At 45.3% G+C, this 18,377-nt stretch overlaps 1 protein-coding gene across 2 annotated transcripts in view; it reads right to left on the bottom strand.

The window, feature by feature from the left end:
* Nucleotides 1–13,475, bottom strand: part of tmem63c (transmembrane protein 63C) — a 49,109-nt gene extending 35,634 nt beyond the window's left edge. The window contains exons 1-2 of one of the 2 annotated variants that reach the window (XM_055640303.1): nt 12,175–13,475; nt 2,117–2,190 (exon numbers count right to left, since the gene is read on the bottom strand). The gene's annotated coding sequence lies outside the window, so the exon portion shown is untranslated. Of the gene's footprint in view, nt 1–2,116; nt 3,321–12,174 lie in introns of those variants that run through there. The other variant, XM_055640304.1, reaches the window with a different exon arrangement.
* Between the last annotated feature and the right edge of the window lie 4,902 nt (nt 13,476–18,377).

The following is an 18,377-nucleotide window of genomic DNA, read 5'->3' as shown; positions in this document are numbered from 1 at the left end:
ATCTACATCAATGATTTGAATGAGAACATACAGGGCAAGATTAGCAAGTTTGCTGATGATATAAAAGTGAGTGGTTTTGCAGATAGTGAAGATGGTTGTGAACGATTGCAGCAGGATCTGGATCGATTGGCCAGGTGGGCGGAGGAATGGTTGATGGAATTTAATACAGAGAAGTGTGAGGTGTTGCATTTTGGGACGTCTAACAAGGGCAGGACCTACACAGTGAATGGTAGGCCCCTGGGTAGTGTTGTAGAGCAGAGGGATCTAGGAGTACAGATGCATGGTTCCTTGAAGGTCGAGTCGCAGGTAGATAAGGTGGTCAAAAAGGCTTTTGGCACTTTGACCTTCATCAGTCAGAGTATTGGGTATAGAAGTTGGGAGGTCATGTTGCAGTTGTATAAGAATTTGGTGAGACCATGTTTAGAGTATTGTGTTCAGTTCTGGGTACCATGTTATAGGGAAGATATTGTCAAGCTTGAAAGTGTTTAGAAAAGATTTACGAGGTTGTTGCCAGGACTAGAGGGTGTGAGCTATAGCGAGGGGTTGAGTAGGCTGGGTCTCTATTCCATGGAGTGCAGGAGGATGAGGGGTGACCTTATACAGGTGTATAAAATCATGAGAGGAATAGATCGGGTAGATGCACAGAGTCTCTTGCCCAGAGTAGGGGAATCGAGGTTCAGAGGACATCAAGGTGACTTCTCTGTGACTCTATGACCTTCCCTATCCATACACGTGTCCAAATATCTTTGAAATGTTGTTATTGAACATGCTTCAACGTTCCACATACCCACCACAATCGATGTGTTTAGACTATTGTACCCTGGGACAAAGACAGTTCACGCTGGGAAAAGATCACCCCCTCAGCTGACTGCAAGGAATACATTCCTGAGCTGCCTCACCTCTCCCAGTGAAGTCAGGTCTTCACGTCGTGGCAACTTGCTCTGAAACCTTCTCTGCACTCTTTCTCTTAATCCCTCCTGTAGCTGGTTGACATAAACTGAACACAATGCCGAGTCCCGACTCGAAACGTCACCTACCCTTGTTCTCCACAGATGCTGCCTGACCTACTGAGTTACTTGAACATTTTGTGTCTATCTTCTAAAATACAAGCAGGAACAGGGTACTGGTTTTAGATGATCAGCCATGATCATATTGAATGGCAGTGCAAGCACGAAGGGCCGAATGGCCTAATCCTGCACCTATGTTTCTATATCCACGTGGGCAGGGACAGGGACAGGGACAGGGACAGGGACAGGGACAGGGACAGGGACAGGGACATGTACAGGGACATGTACATGGACAGGTACAGGACAGGACAGGGACAGGTGCAGGGACAGGCCTTTGTCCCCAAGTCCAGGCCAACTATCGTTATGCTGATCCTATTAGTCAGGATTCCACATGTGGTGATTGAAGTTGCCTATGCAAACTACTCAGTCTGTAGCTTCCAGATACTAACCATTCTTTTTCAGATGCCCTCTAAACTCACTTCCCATTGTCCGATGATGCCTGATCTTGGACACCTATGCGTAGGGGAAAGATTTCTTATGATCCATATCCCTGTTGTCCAGCGTCCACCAGTTCAAGGAACATAAACCCAATCTACTCAGTGTGTCCCACTAATGGCCGGCACCACATGGGGACTCAGCTTCACACCATCTCCAGCACTGTTACAATATGTGTAATGTGCCTTTAACGACTTAATAAAGTCCACGCATGTGTGGGGGTTCCAGGCATGCGTAGGAGTTTTTACTTACAGGAAAAGCTTGTCGTTGAACAAGCACCTTCTTCACACCCTACAGTGTGGCAACGAGAACTGCACACGATATTCCACTCTGGCCTAACCAGTATTGATAAAGTTATGACATATAGAGTCATACAACTTTGTGACTGAAGATCCCGACCCTAAATGTCACCTATCCATCTTTTCCAGATGTGCTGCCTGTTCTACTGTTCCAGGGCTTTGTGACTTTTTTTGTAAACCTGCATCTGCAGTTCCCTGTGTGTACCATGTGATTGGCTCTGCGCCCATTGTTGAGTTCACTCTGTATCTCAGAGAAGGAACTCTGCCACTTTGACCTGGCCGACAGGTGACACCAACCAAAAGCTGAACTCTTACCTGCACCTTGAGAGGACCAAGAAGACCACACAGCTCTGGCCAATGTAGAGATCAGCAGCTAAATCCTGGTCTACCTGTGGACCATGAAGAAACTGATCAATGGTTAGTCAATGGCACGAGAGGACTGAGCAATAACATGACAGTGCGATCAGTTGGGTAATGTTAGAGAAGAAAGAGACAGTGAGATTACGGGCATGGGGCACAACACACATTGGACACACACCAAAAATGAACTGTTTTAAATAAGCAGCCTGCTGGTTGTACGTTTGAGACAACAGAGAACATGAAAAGGAAAGAATTTCATGGAGAATGTGGGAGCAATCAGGGAACGTTGTCATCTAACGGACAACCTTGATGCACCACAGAACAAACACAGGACATACCTGTAGATGCAAACGCTGAGAGAATGAAAGAATCTATATTGTCAGCGTACAAGGGACAGGTAGAACACCTGGTTGAAGGTGCCACGCCAACCTCTCACTCAATGTGAACAAGGCCAAAGAACTAATCCTCGACCAGAATGGGGAAGTTGGAACACCGTATACCAGTTGCCATTGATGATAAAGAGAGTTAGCAGCTTCACATTTCTGCAAGTTAACGGCTTGAATGACCTATCCTGGGCCCAGCATGAAGAAAGTACATCAACAGCTTCACTTTCTTAGAAGGACAGGCAGCATCACTGGAGAGAAGGAATGGGTAGCGTTTCAAGTCGAGACCCTTCTTTACACTTCCCATTCCTTCTCTCCAGCGATGCTGCCTGTCCCGATGAGTTACTCCAGCATGTTGTATCCACCCATGATGCTTTCTTCAGTACATCTGTAGAAGTTTGTTAGAGTATTTGGTGACATGCTGAATCTCTTGAAAGGCCTGTGCCTCAATGCATGGTGGTCATCTGGCCGGGGACTGAGTGTGCTGGTGTGTACTTCAATGCGCAGTGGTCATCTAGTTGGGAATTGACCACACAGGCCTGTGCCTCAGTGCACGGTGGTGATTTGGCCAGGGACATTCACACAGGGTTGCATTTCTTCCAGCACACTGCGAGAACTTTACAGGGATGATATCTGTAGTTTCTCCGTTGCTTTGAGATCTCTGCGTTAGGTAGTCCACATTTCAGAAACAGACAGGAAGACAAAGACAAGAAGACAAGGACATGGAAGAGTCCAGCACAGGATCAGGCCCTTCGGCCCACAATGCACATGCCGGACATGATGAAAGAATCGATGCTGCCCACAAGATGATGAGCTTTGTGCCAGGTCTCAGGCCATTGTCATACAGCTCAGAAAGAGGCCCTTTGGCCCCACCATGTTGATGCTGACCATCATGTCTATTTATATTCACGGACAACCTTGATGCACCACAGCAAACACAGGACATACCTGTAGATGCAAACGCTGAGAGAATGAAAGAATCTATATTGTCAGCGTACAAGGGACAGGTAGAACACCTGGTTGAAGGTGCCACGCCAACCTCTCACTCAATGTGAACAAGGCATTCAACCCATTTCCAAGCAGGTCCAGGTTTGCACAATGGCAGCGCTGAAGCATTGATAAATTTCATCATCGATGTCTACCTGCGTTGTAAGTGGTCCCAAGATTTGCCAGTTGTTCAATGGCCCTCGGGACACATGGGGCCAGGAGATGGACGGATTCATGATCAGGGCGTGTATCATCTCCTGGATGGACAAAGCAGAAGAGGTGCCGTGTTTGTTGTCTAATGTTGTCTCTGCAATGTTAGTGCAGCTGTAGAGAGGATTAAGCAAATGCACTGGCTGGCACTGAGCCAATGTGTCATTCATCTCTCTGTTTCCAGCCCTGGTCAGGAACTTATGTTATTGACTGAAGCAACAATGTAGTTCCTCAGGGAGTTGCACCCAAGCACACCCACACCCAACGCCAATCACTCACTGCACATTCAAGATTCATTTGCCTCAAGTAATTTACTCTCTTGTGCCAACAATCATTTGTGTGGGAATATTCACACACAGACTGAAGACTCAAGCACCCAGGGACCAACAAATAAATAGACAATAGACAATAGGTGCAGGAGCAGGCCATTGGGCCCTTCGAGCCAGCACTGCCATTCAATGTGATCATGGCTAATCTCTTTGAACAATAAAGTCTCTTTCATGTCTCCACTCTTAACCCTCCTCTGTGTGTAGTTTCAAACCGCCGCCAGATCGAGGAGAAAGACTAACAAGTCATAGTGTTAGGAGAGCAGGGGGCCGGGAGGAGATGCAGTGGAGGCAGTGACGCTGCAGGATGGTGAGCTGTCCCTGGGGCCAGAGTCCAGGATGTCTAGGAGCAGGTGCTCAAGGGGGAAGGTCATGTCGGGCAGAGTCTCAGTGGTAGTCTACCCACTGTCTAGGGGGCCGGCAGGAGATGCAGTGGAGGCAGTGAGGCTGCAGGATGGTGAGCTGTCTGCATGGGGCCAGGCCGGGCGTCATTGTGTACAGGGTCACCAATGACAAGGGATGACAAGGGGATGAGGTCCGTGGACTAAATACAGGGAGTTCGGCAAATTACTCCCAGAGCCATGTTCTAGTGAGGGTAAGAACAGGAAGACAGGACAGGTGAATGTGTGGCTGAGGGGTTGGAGCAGGGGACAGGGATTCAGATTTTGAACCATTGGGATCCCTTCTGGGGCAGAGGTGACCTGTACAGGAGGAATGAGTTGCATCTGAACTGGAGGGAAGCAAGATCCTGGCAGGCGGGTTCACTGGTGCAACTTGGGTGGGTTACTACTGGATTGGCATGAAGGCCAGGTCCAATGTGTAGGAAGGAACTGCAGATACTGGTTTCCATCGAAGATAAGACACAGAATGCTGGAGTAACTCAGTGGGTCATGCAGCATCTCCGGAGAGAAGGAATGGGTGACGAGAGAAGGAATCAGGTCGAGCAGGATCCAATGCAGGACAGAAGCAGGTGAAAGGCTGCAAGTTGACAGGATGGCGGGAGCACAACAGGGATCGAGGAACAACTGGTGAATTATCTTGCATGTATTTTCATGCAAAAGGCCTGACAGTTAAGGCAAATGAACTCAGGGCGTGGATAGGACAATGCAACTGGGGTGTTATAGCCATAACAGAAACCTGACTGAGGGAGGGATAGGACTGACAGCTCAATGTTCCAGGCTACAGATGCTACACGTGTGGTAGATAGAGGCAAGTGGATAAGAGGAGAAGAAGTTGCTTTACTAATTAAAGAGAATGTCACGGCAGTAGTCCAAGGTGACATTACTGATGTGTAGGAAGGAACTGCAGATGCTGGTTTAAACCGAAGATAGATACCTAGTGCTGGAGTAACTCAGCGGGTCAGGCATCATCTGCGGAGAGAAGGAATGGGTGACGTTTCGGGTCGAGACCCTTCTACAGACTGTGTGGTTTATCCAGTGAGGCCAGAGCTGGGAAATCAGAAGGGGGTGATCACCTTGTTGGGAGTATACTACAGGCCCCCAAGTATTCAGCGGAGATTAGAGGAACAAGTATGTTGGGGGGAGGGACTCAAATAGAGAAAGCTAGTGGACAGTGTGTGAGGCAGGAGGCAGAGAAGGGAAGCACTCAGACCCAACGTAGGGGAGAAAGAAAAATATAATAAACAGAGAATAAGAGGTGGTGGGTTTCTTAAATGTGTATATTTTAATGCTAGGAGCATTGTAAGAAAGGTGGATGAGGTTAGAGCCTGGATTAACACCTGGAAGTATGATGTTGTGGCGATTAGTGAAACATGGTTGCAGGATGGCTGTGATTGGAAACTAAATATTCCAGGATTTCGTTGCTTCAGGTGTGATAGAATTGGAGGGGCAAGAGGTGGAGGTGTTGCATTGCTTGTCAGGGAAGATATTACAGTAGTGCTTTGGCAGGATAGATTAGAAGGCTCGTCTAGGGAGGCTATTTGGGTGGAACTGAGAAATGGGAAAGGTGTAGCAATACTTATAGGGGTGTATTATAGACCGCCTAATGGGGAGCGAGAATTGGAAGAGCAAATGTGTAAGGAGATAGCAGATATTAGTAGTAAGCACAAGGTAGTGATTGTGGGAGATTTCAATTTTCCACACATAGATTGGGAAACACATTCTGTAAAAGGGCTGGATGGTTTGGAGTTTGTAAAATGTGTGCAGGATAGTTTTTTGCAGCAATACATAGAGGTACCTACTAGAGAAGGGGCAGTGCTGGACCTCCTGTTAGGAAATGAGACGGGTCAGGTGGCGGAGGTATGTGTTGGGGAGCACTTTGTGTCCAGTGATCACAATATGATTAGTTTCAATATAATTATGGAGAGGGGCAGAACTGGACCTAGGGTTGAGATTTTTGATTGGAGAAAGGCTAACTTTGAGGAGATGCGAAATGATTTAAAAGGAGTGAATTGGGACATTTTGTTTTATGGGAAGGATGTAAAAGAGAAATGGAGGACATTTAAAGGTGAAATTTTAAGAGTACAGAATCTTTATGTCCCTGTTCGGTTGAAAGGAAAGAGTAATAATTGGAAAGAGCCATGGTTTTCAAAGGAAATTGGACACTTGGTTCGGAAAAAGAGAGGGATCTACAATAATTATAGGCAGCATGGAGTAAATGAGGTGCTTGAGGAGTATAAATAATGTAAAAAGAATCTTAAGAAATAAATTAGAAAAGCTAAAAGAAGATATGAGGTTGCTTTGGCAAGTAAGGTGAAAGTAAATCCAAAGGGTTTCCACAGCTATATTAATAGCAAAAGGATAACGAGGGATAAAATTGGTCCATTAGAGGGTCAGAGTGGACAGCTATCTGCAGAGCCAAAAGAGATGGGGGAGATATTGAACAATTTATTTTCTTTGGTATTCACCAAGGAGAAGGATATTGAATTATGTGAGGTAAGGGAAACAAGTAGAGTAGCTATGGAAACTATGAGGAAGTACTGACACTTTTGAAAAATATAAAAGTGGATAAGTCTCCAGGTCCTGACAGGATATTCCCTAGGACATTGAAGGAAGTTAGTGTAGAAATAGCAGGGGCTATGACAGAAATATTTCAAATGTCATTAGAAACGGGAATGGTGGCGGAGGATTGGCGTACTGCGCATGTTGTTCCATTGTTTAAAAAGGGTTCTAAGAGTAAACCTAGCAATTATAGACCTGTTAGTTTGACGTCAGTGGTGGGCAAATTAATGGATAGGATTATTAGAGATAATATATATAATCATCTGGATAAACAGGGTCTGATTAGGAACAGTCAACATGGATTTGTGCCTGGAAGGTCATGTTTGACTAATCTTCTTGAAATCTTTGAAGAGGTTACTAGGGAAATTGATGAGGGTAAAGCGGTGGATGTTGTCTATATGGATTTCAGTAAGGCCTTTGACAAGGTTCCACATGGAAGGTTGGTTAAGAAGGTTCAATTATTGGGTATTAATGGTGGAGTGGCAAGATGGATTCAACAGTGGTTGAATGGGAGAGACCAGAGAGTAATGGTGGATGGCTGTTTGTCAGGTTGGAGGCCGGTGACTAGTGGGGCGCCTCAGGGATCTGTGTTGGGTCCACTGTTGTTTGTCATATACATCAATGATCTGGATGATGGTGTGGTAAATTGGATTAGTAAGTATGCAGATGATACTAAGATAGGTGGTGTTGTGGATAATGAAGTAGATTTTCAAAGTCTACAGAGAGATTTAGGCCATTTGGAAGAGTGGGCTGAAAGATGGCAGATGGAGTTTAATGCTGATAAGTGTGAGGTACTACATCTTGGCAGGAGAAATCAAAATAGGACGTACATGGTAAATGGTAGCGAATTGAGGAATGCAGTTGAACAGTGGGATCGAGGAATAACTGCATAGTTCCCTGAAAGTGTAATCTCATGTAGATGGGTGGTAAAGAAAGCTTTTGGTGTGCTGGCCTTTATAAATCAGAGCATTGAGTATAGAAGTTGGGGTGTAATGTTAAAATTGTACAAGGCATTGGTGATGCCAATTCTGGAGTATGGTGTACAATTTTGGTCGCCAAATTATAGGAAAATGTCAACAAAATAGAGAGAGTACGGAGGGGATTTACTAGAATGTTGCCTGGGTTTCAGCAACTAAGTTACAGAGAAAGGTTGAACAAGTTAGGTCTTTATTTTTTGGAGCGCAGAAGGTTAAGGGGGGGCCTTGATAGAGGTTTGTAAAATTATGAGAGGGATAAACAGAGTTGACGTGGATAAGCTTTTTCCATTGAGAGTAGGGAAGATTCAAACTGGAGGACATGACATGAGAATTAAGGGACCGAAGTTTAGGGGTAACATAAGGGGGAACTTCTTTACTTAGAGAGTGGTAGCTGTGTGGAATGAGCTTCCAGTGGAAGTGGTGGCGGCAGGTTCGATTTTATCATTTAAAAATAAATCGGATAAGTATATGGACGGGAAAGGAATGGAAGGTTATGGTCTGAGTGCAGGTAGATGGGACTAGGTGAGAGTAAGTGTTCGGCACGGACTAGAAGGGCCGAGATGGCCTGTTTCCGTGCTGTACTTGTTATATGGTTATATGGTTATGTTAGTAAGTTGCAGGCAGTGTGAGACTAATCATAATAACATGATGGTTTATGCCAAAGAACGACACAAAAATGCTGAGGTAACTAAGCGGATCAGGCAACATCTCTGAAGACCATGGAACGGGTGACATTTCAGGTCCAAGGAAGGGTCCAAACCCGAAACGTCACCTATCCATGTACTCCAGAGACGCTGCCTGACCCGCTGAGTTACTCCGGCACACTGTGAAACGTCACCTATCCATGTTCTCCACAAATGCTGCCTGTCCCGCTGAGTTACTCCAGCACTCTGTGAAACGTCACCTATCCATGTACTCCACAGATGCTGCCTGACCCGCTGAGCTACTCCAGCACTCTGTATCTTTCTTTGCAAGACTAATAACATTGTCATAGTTAAGTATCAGAGTAAAGACATTTCTCCTCATCTCAATTCTGTTACTGCTCCTGTCCTGACTGTGAGCCTCCAGTCAAAGCTCCATCATCGGGGAACACAGTTCTGCTAGCACAGACCTGGATAAGGTTCTTTGGCCCACAATGTTTGTGCTAAACATGATGCTAACCTAAAATAATCACATCTGCCTGTATATGATCCATCCCCCTCCATTCCCTGCATATCCATGTGCCTATTCAAACACCACTATGGCATCAGCCTCCACCAACACCCCTGGAAGCGCATTCCAAGCACCCACCACCCTCTGTGTAAAACACCTGCCCCACACATCTCCTTTAAACTTTGCCCCTTTCACCCTGAACCTTTGCCCTCTATTATTTGACTTTTCCATACTGGATTCTGACTGTTTACCTTATATATGCCTCTCTTAATTTTATACACTTCTAGAAATTTTCCCCTCATCCTCCGATGCTCCCGAGAAAACAATCCAAGTTTGTCCAACATATTTGATAGCCTCTAATCCAGGCATCATTCTGGTGTCTGAAGAAGGGTTTCGGCCCGAAACATTGCCTATTTCCTTCGCTACATAGATGCTGCTGCACCCGCTGAGTTTCTCCAGCATTTTTGTGTACCTTCGATTTTCCAGCATCTGCAGTTCATTTTTAAACACATCATTCTGGTAAACTCTTCTGCACCCCCTCCAAAGCCTCAATGCCATTCCTGTAATGGGGTGATCAGAACTGCAACCAATACTCCAAATACAGCCTGAGCAAAGTCCCATAAAGCTGCGTCATGACTTCCTGATTCTTACACTCAATGCCGCCCGCACCCAATGAAGGCATACACGCCTTGATTACTACGCTATCAACGTGGGCTGTCACTTTCAGCGCGCTACTGACCAGGAGCCTTCTATACATCAGTCTCTTCACTTTCAGCGCGCTATTGACCGGGAGCCTTTTATACATCAGTCACTTCATTAATTGCACACTTACCCCATACATTTGATTGCACACATTAAACTCCAACTGGTATTTCTTCAGCCATTTGTGCATCTGGTCTTTATCATGCAGTGACAGCCTTGCTCAGTCTGTAACTCCAACATTCTCCGTCTCGTCTGTAAACTTACTAACCAACCCATCTCCATTTGTGTCCAAGTCATTTACATTGATCACAAACAGCAGAGTTCCCAGCACAGATCCCCGTGGAACTCCACTGGTCACAGACATCCAGCCTGACTGACTGACTGACTGACGCCCTTCCACTACAACCGTCTTCTGACACTAAGATGGATCCAGTAAATGCACTTCTCAGACAAGGATCTACCCCCCTCCAATACAATCACTACTCTTTTACACCTGTAAATCTAGCACTACAATGCTGAGAACAATATTCTGCACTCTGTACCTTCCCAGTTGCTCTACCAATTGTACTGGAGTTTGACGTGATTGTATTTATTTACAGCATTGTCAGATGTGATGGGAAGCTTGCAAAGTAATGTGTTTCACTGTACCTCAGTAATGAACCTACACCTATCAGAAAGCCAGTTAAGAATCCATACAAGTCACTGTGGATCCAAAGCATCTTAAACTTGATCATGAGGTACTGTATCAAAATCCTTACTAAAATCCATAACATCCACCACGATACGGTCGTAGATCACGTTCATGGCCTCCTCAAAAAACTATTGAACTAGTGAAAAATGACCCGTCGTGTACAGCGCCATGCCGGCTCTCCCGCATTAACCCATTCTCTTCCGAATGGAGTCAATCCTATTCTGAAGAATCCTCTCCAGCTTCCTGACCATTGACGTCAAGCACCCTGACCGTTCATGCCCTGGACATCAAGCACCCTGACCGTTCATGCATCATTGTCACGCACTCTGACCTTTCATGCCATGGATTGTCTCTGCTTCCCTTCTTAAACAAAGGCAAAACTTCTTGCTTCATTCTGATCATCTTTTCCTTCTAAATATTCCTCGCATTTCTCACGTGAAACATATTTGCCTTCCACCACCTCTGGTGGAGAGTCCATTATTAGAGCTTGCACTTGTCAAAGCCGCAGCATTGCCCAGTGCCGATTCATAACTTAACTCAAAGACGCTCCGCTTTACAACTGGGACAGCTGGATTTTGGGCGAGAGGAGAAAGATTGAACAGGAACCTGAGGGACAGTTTGTGGTGTATGGAACCAGCTGCCAGAGGAGGTCATTGAGGCAGGTACTATAACAGCTTTTAAAAGACATTTGGACAGGTACATGGATAGGAAATGTTTAGAGAGATATGGGTGAAATGAGGGTAAATGGGACTAGTTTAGATGAGGTATCTGGGTTGGATTGGACCAGTTGGGTGAAAGGGTCTGTTTCCGTGATGCACGACTCTGGGAGCTGCAGATACTGAGCAGGTGTGGCTGAAACACAGGCAGCAAAGAGCCCTGGGGCCTTGGCTGAGATGAGTAGAACACAGAGCTGACGACGTGATGGGGAATGTACGGCTTATTTAACTCCTTTTAGTTAGTTTAGCAATACAGCATGGACATGACCACCGATCACTCCTTTTCACTAGTTCTCTTATCCACTTTCTCATCCACTCCCTACACACTCGGGGCATTTACTGAGGCCAATTATCCTGCGTGTCTGTCGTTAGACTGCGGGAGCACCTGGAGTAAACCCATTTATCTGGCACTGTGGGGCAGTGGCTCTACTGGAGGTCACTGGAACTGTGAGGCAGCAGCTCTATTGGAGGACACCCATGTCTCTGGCACTGTGGGGCAGTGACTCTACTGGAGGACACCCATGTCTCTGGCGCTGTGGAGGACACTGGCACTGTGAGGCAGCAGCTCTACTCGAGGACACCCATGTCTCTGGCGCTGTGAAGCAGTGGCTCTAGCAACTGCGTGACTCTGCCGTTCATTGGTGGAACAGCAGAGTGCGAGGTTGCTGAAACGGATCGAGTGGCCGCATCTCAGCTTCATGCTGTGCATCACCAGCTGCCGCTGCAAGGCATTGCAAGGCTCTGCAGCCTCCTCCCAGCAGACAGCTCGGTCACAACAGGGAACAGGGGCCACTGAAGCCCAAATGACCACACTTCTTGCTTCTAACCCATGCTTAAACTCATAGACAGGATATTCAGTGGGGAGCCCAGCCCCTGCATCTCACCCCAGTTTGTACATCAGCAACTCACCAGGTAGAGAGAGCAGACGTGGAGACAGCCGCGATCGGTAGCACAGCTCCTCGCAGTAGTTGCCGACTGCTGCTGAGCCTGTGAGCCTGAGTCATCAGTGCCGCAGGCAGCAGGGTAATAATGCTGTTAATGCAGCCTGCCGCACACACAAGCCTCCAGGCCAACGTGAGTCAGCACACACAGGGCTCAATACTAACCAATTAGCTGAAATGGTTTGTATGACAGTGCAGCCAACAAGCTGGAACTGTGAAATCATCGCTGCAGGCTTCATCTGGCCGTTGGCACAAAGAGCCATGGAAGAAGCAATATTGAACGTAGTGGCTTTGAAAACAAATACAAGCCAAGCATTCTGCACAAGCCCGCAATGCCGGAACCAGTCCAAAACCTGCACTCAGCCACCCACAACAGCGTGACAAATTCACAGTGAATGACACAGCATGGAAACAGGCCGTTCCACCCAACTCGCCCATACTGACCAACATGCCCCATCTACACTAGTCACATCTGCCCACATTTGATCTGAAGAAGAGTTTCGGCCCGAAACGTTGCCTATTTCCTTCGCTCCATAGATGCAGCTGCATCCGCTGAGTTTCTCCAGCTTTTTTTTGTGTACCTCACATTTGGTCTTTATTCATCCAAACCTTTCCTATCCATGTACCTGTCCAAATGTATTTTACATTTGTTATAGGGAGATATATATCAGCCATGATTGAATGTGGGAGTAGATTTAATGGGCCAAATGGCCTAATTCTGTTCCCAGAACTAATGAATTATAGTACCTGCCTCAACCTCCAGCGGCTCATTCCATACACCCACCATTGTATGAAAAACGTGCCCCTTAGGTTCTTATTCAATCTTTTCCCCATCACCTTGGTTTTTGATTCTGCTACTCTGGGTAAAAGGCTTCTACCTTACCCCCTCGTGATCTTTTACAGCTCTCAGATCATCCCATCATCCTCCTGCACTCCAAGGAATAGTGACCCAGTCTGCTCAACCTCTCCCCATAGTTCAAGTCATTCAATCCTGGCAACACCAATCTTCTCTTCACTCTTTCCAGCTTAACAACATTATTCCTACAGCAGGGTGACTGAAACTGAACACAATACTCTAACTGTGGTCTCATCAATGTTTAGTACAACTGTAACATAACATCCCAACTTCTATACTCAATCCCCTGACCGATGAATGTGTCAAAAGCCTTCTTGACCACCCTATCTACCAATGACACCAATTTTCAGGGAACTGTGTACCTGCACTCCTAGATCCCTGCTCTACAATATTCCCCAGGCCCCTGTGTTCACTCCTAGATCCCTGCTCCACAATATTCCCCAGGGCCCTACCATTCAGTCAAGATCTTGCCCTGGTTTGACTTCCCCAAATGCAACACCATATACACATCTGCATTGAATTCCATTAACCATTCCTCAGCTCACATGCTCAACAGATGAAGATTTTGCTGTAATTTTTGATAACTATTTTCGCTATCTACTGTACCACACTTTAGTGTAATCAGAACATTACAACCATACCTTGTACATTATTTACCCTGGATAGCAGGATAACAAGCCCTTTTGTTCATTGAAGGTTGATGTAGTCCCAACCTGAAACGATACCTATCCATGTTCTCCACAGATCCTGCCTGACCCACTGAGTTACTCCAGCACTCTGTGAAATGTCACCTATCCATGTTCCCCACAGATGCTGCCTGACCCACTGAGTTACTCCAGCACTCTGTGAAACGTCACCTATCCATGTTCCCCACAGATGCTGCCTGACCCCTGAGTTACTCCAGCACTCTGTGAAACGTCACCTATCCATGTTCTCCACAGATGCTGCCTGACCCGCTGAGTTACTCCAGCACTCTGTGATGCGTCACCTATCCATGTTCCCCGCAGATGCTGCCTGACCTACTGAGTTACTCCAGCATTTGTGTCTTTCTTGGGGGAATCAAGAACAGGGCATAGGTTTCCGGTGAGAAATGTAATAAGAATCTGAGGGACATTTTATGCACGTGGAGTGTGGAGTGTGGAGAGTATATGGAGCAAGCTTTCAGAGAACAGTATAAACAAGGAACTGCAAATTCAAGAGAGTTTATTGTCATGTGTCCCTGATAGGACTATGACATTCTTGCTTTGCTTCAGCACAACAGAACATAGTTGGCATGACTACTATGCTGGTTCATTAAGGAAAGACACAAATGGTGGAGTAACTCAGCGGGTCAGGCAGCATCTGTGGAGAACATGAATAAGTGATGTTTCACAGAGTGCTGGAGTAACTCAGCGGGTCAAGCAGCATCTGTGGAGAACATGGATAAGTGGATAGGCCCTTTATCTGAGCTCAGAGTATTTGCCATAATTAGCCTATGTCAAAAACTGGATGGGGTGGGTTTTTTTTTTTAACAAATTCAGTGTCAAACGTTGAGGGCTGTAGCATGCCTAGACAGAAGAGGAAATGTTGTGCCTTGGGCTTCATTTAGGATTCAATGGAACAGAAAAGTAAAAGTGGGAGTGCATGGATTCTTAAAGTGTCAAGACATTGAAGTCTCAGAGTGGCCCTTATTGAGGTGCTGTGCAAAGCAAAGACAGACACAAAAAGCTGGAGTCATTCAGAGGGTCAGACAGCATCTCTGGAGAAAAGGAACAGGTGACGTTTCGGGTGGAGACCTTTCTTAAAGCAGCGGAACAATCTGTGTTTAGTTTCTCAGTGTGGAGCACTAGCTGCATGACAACAGATTGCAACGTGGATTGTAATCATGTCGTCTTTCCCTTCACTGGATAGCATGTAACAAAAAAGCTTCTAACTGTACCAAGGTACAAGTGACAAACTAGATTTAAAAGATATTTACACGTGATCTTTAGTGGGCAAAGGCAGAGACGGTTCCAGGCGAGTCTGAAGAAGGGTCTCGACCCAAAACGTCACCCATTCCTTCCCTCCAGAGATGCTGCCTCTCCCGCTGGGTTATTCCAACATTTTGTGTCTATCTTTGATTTAAACCAGCATCTGCAGTTCTTTCCTACACAGGTGTGGACCAGGGCTGTAGAGTCGATAACAAAGTCCCGACTCCGACCTCAACATATATTTCAGAGACTAAGTAAATCGAAAAAAATCCCATTTTTAAAACATACACTTTATTTCCACTCGAGACAATGAGGAATGACATTGGTGCTGCCACGCGGGTGGCAGCACCACAAGAAACTAAAGGTAAACAAACACCATCACTGGCTGATTCCCTCTGCCTGCTACTGACTGAACATGTCTGGATCGTTTCTGAATTCAAAAAGGTAAATGTAATCATTCATTGATGGGGAATATATATTATAAATGAATACAGATTGTGAATGTTCATGATTTGATGCAAAATAAATCATCAGTAATAATGAATTCCTTCTCAACAGCAGTAAACACTAGTCTTGGCAAAGTGTCAACGAATCTGGTCATTTTTCATCAAAACAAACCATCATTTCTACTTTCAGTGGATTCTTGAACAATATTCCAGCTTCAAACGTTTGAAGGGGTTGGGTGATGAAGGGAATAAAAAGTTAGGGCTCATTTAGGTAAAAGTATAGTAAACACCGACTAATGGGGGGCTGCATCCCCTTCCCTTCCCCCCCCCCCCCCTTTAAACTAACCTAGACTAACCGTGGGGGGGGGGGGGGGGTGGGGGGGGGGGGGGGTGGGAGGGGGGGGGGGGGGGGGGGGGCTGCATCCCCTTGACCCTCCTAATTCCTTCAAACAAGTTTCCTCAAATGATTGAATTATTACCAATGAATAGAGACTACTAAAGTGAGTTAGTAAAGGTAAGTAAAGAATGTCAGTTTTCCCGCCGGTATTCACTGTACTTTAACCCCGTATTTTGTGATATATAAAAGATGTTAATAATTCCATTTCAGCCACTATTCATTCATTAATGTCATTCATTCTTTTCTTTTTCAGGAAAAGAAATTGAGCGAATTCAAAATTTCCCAAGTTTGCAAGTTTGAAAACTAAAGCCCCTTTCTCAATGGCAAAGAAAACTCCAAACAGACCTGCTGTTTGTGAATATTTTACAACAACTACCGACGAAAAGCAGTCTGCGTGTCGGTCTATGGTAGAAGATGATGATGGTGAAAGATTGTGTGAAACAAAACTCAGACTGATAAAAATGCTCCAACAAGAGGTTCAAATTTGAAAAGACATTTGCAACGTTTCCACCCTAAGATTTTAGAAGTTGTAAATGAGAAAGATACAAGTATCAATAAAAATCTTACAACCACAATAAAGTCAGCAAAATCCAAATCTCCCGAGGAACAACCCAGACAAGCATCACTTACAAGGTTCATTACTTCAGACAAGGTAACTGTAACACTGACCACACAAATGTTTAAGAAACATCTTATCGAAATTGTTGTAAGAAATGGTGTAACCATAACTTTATTTTCTCAACCAACCTCTCTAGGTCTAAATGGAAAAATGGCTAAGATCTCTGGCAAGGGAGAGTATCAGAAAACTTACGCTTGAAGAAGCCAAGAATGAAAAGGAAAAGCTTGGAAAAACTCTTAAGGAGCGGTTCGTGTTGATTAAAAAGGATGCCACCACTCGTCACAGAGTTCACTATTTTGCCATCAATGCTAGATTTGTTGATGAAAACAATAAAATAGTAACTCAGTCATTAGGAGTGAAGGACACCAAGGCTGAGAGCAAAACGTTCCCGTTGAAATGTGCAAAGGCAGCCTTTTGACGTTAAACAAATGGAATTTAAGCAAGATTTTCTTGGTGGTTTAAAATCAGTAGAGAAATATGATCGCTCATCTAAACTTACAATACAATAAAACATCCCTGCTTATCCAGAAATAGTTACATTTGCAGCTATGATAGTAACAGCCATACCACCCACTCAGGTCAGTGTGGACAGACTGTTCTCTGCGCTGAAAATAATTAAATCAGAATTAAGGGCTTCAATGAAAGAGGATCTGGCAGAAGCAATTCTGTTCCTAATGCCCCTGTCCCACTTAGGAAACCTGAACGGAAACCTCTGGAGACTTTGCGCCCCACCCAAGGTTTCCGTGCGGTTCCCGGAGGTTGCAGATGGTTGCCGGAGGTTGCAGGTAGTGGAAGCAGGTAGGGAGACTGACAAAAATCTCCGGGAACCTTGGGTGGGGCGCAAAGTCTCCAGAGGTTTCCGTTCAGGTTTTCTAAGTGGGACAGGGGCATAAGGACAAGTTATCAATAAATTTTAGGTATGTACTTTTGTAGCAAACTTAACTACCTATGCATTTACTTTTAATTTCTATTGCACTTGAGAATTTTTTTGGTCATAATTTAGGCATTTCGCTCATACATGTGGCCTTAGTTTAATACATTTTGGAGTAATGCTTTTATAGTTTTTATATAATTCAATGGAATTTTAATTTTGCCATAGGTTTGCATATGTAATTTTTTTTTCTTTTAGCATAATTATGGGGTTTTTTCAAGAATAGACAATAGACAATAGGTGCAGGAGTAGGCTATTTGACCCTTCAAGCCAGCACCACCATTCAATGTGATCATGGCTGATCATCCCTAATCAGTACCCCATTCCTGCCTTCTCCCCATATCCCCTGACTCCGCTATCTTTAAGAGTTCTATCTAACTAATAAACAATTAAAAAAAGCCACAAAAGCTACAACCATTAAACTCAAAACTTTAAGGACATGGGTATAAAAGGTAGCCTGATGATTCATGTGGTTCTTATGAAATGCCATATTGTGTAGTGTCATCACAGCAGGTTTACAATTATTGTGTAGTGTCATCACAGCAGATTTACAATTATTATTATACCTAGGGGTCGGGGTCCGAGTCGGATGCACAAGAAATCAAGGAGTCTGGGTCGGAATCGGGTGTTTTGGGTATCGACTACACGGCCCTGGCGTGGACTCCTGTATATCGGTGAGACCAAGCTCAGGCTCGGCGATCGTTTCGCTGAACACCCCCGCTCAATCTGCCTAAACTCCCCCTCCCATTCCCACATTGACCTTCCTGTCCTGGGCCTCCTCCATTGTCAGAGTGAGGCCCAGCGCAAATTGGAGGAACAGCACCTCAAATTTCGCTTGGGCAGCTTACACCTCAACGGTATGAACATTGACTTCTCTAACTTCAAGTAGCCCATGCTTTCCCTCTCTCTCCATCTCTCCCCCTTCCCAGTTCTCCGACCAGTCTGACTGTCCCTGATTACATTTTATCTGTTT

This window comes from Leucoraja erinacea, chromosome 9 (assembly GCF_028641065.1).
Source record: "Leucoraja erinacea ecotype New England chromosome 9, Leri_hhj_1, whole genome shotgun sequence".
Taxonomy (NCBI): domain Eukaryota; kingdom Metazoa; phylum Chordata; class Chondrichthyes; order Rajiformes; family Rajidae; genus Leucoraja; species Leucoraja erinaceus.
The sequence above is the reverse complement of the archived record's forward strand: the minus strand, read 5'-3'. Positions and strand labels throughout refer to the sequence as shown.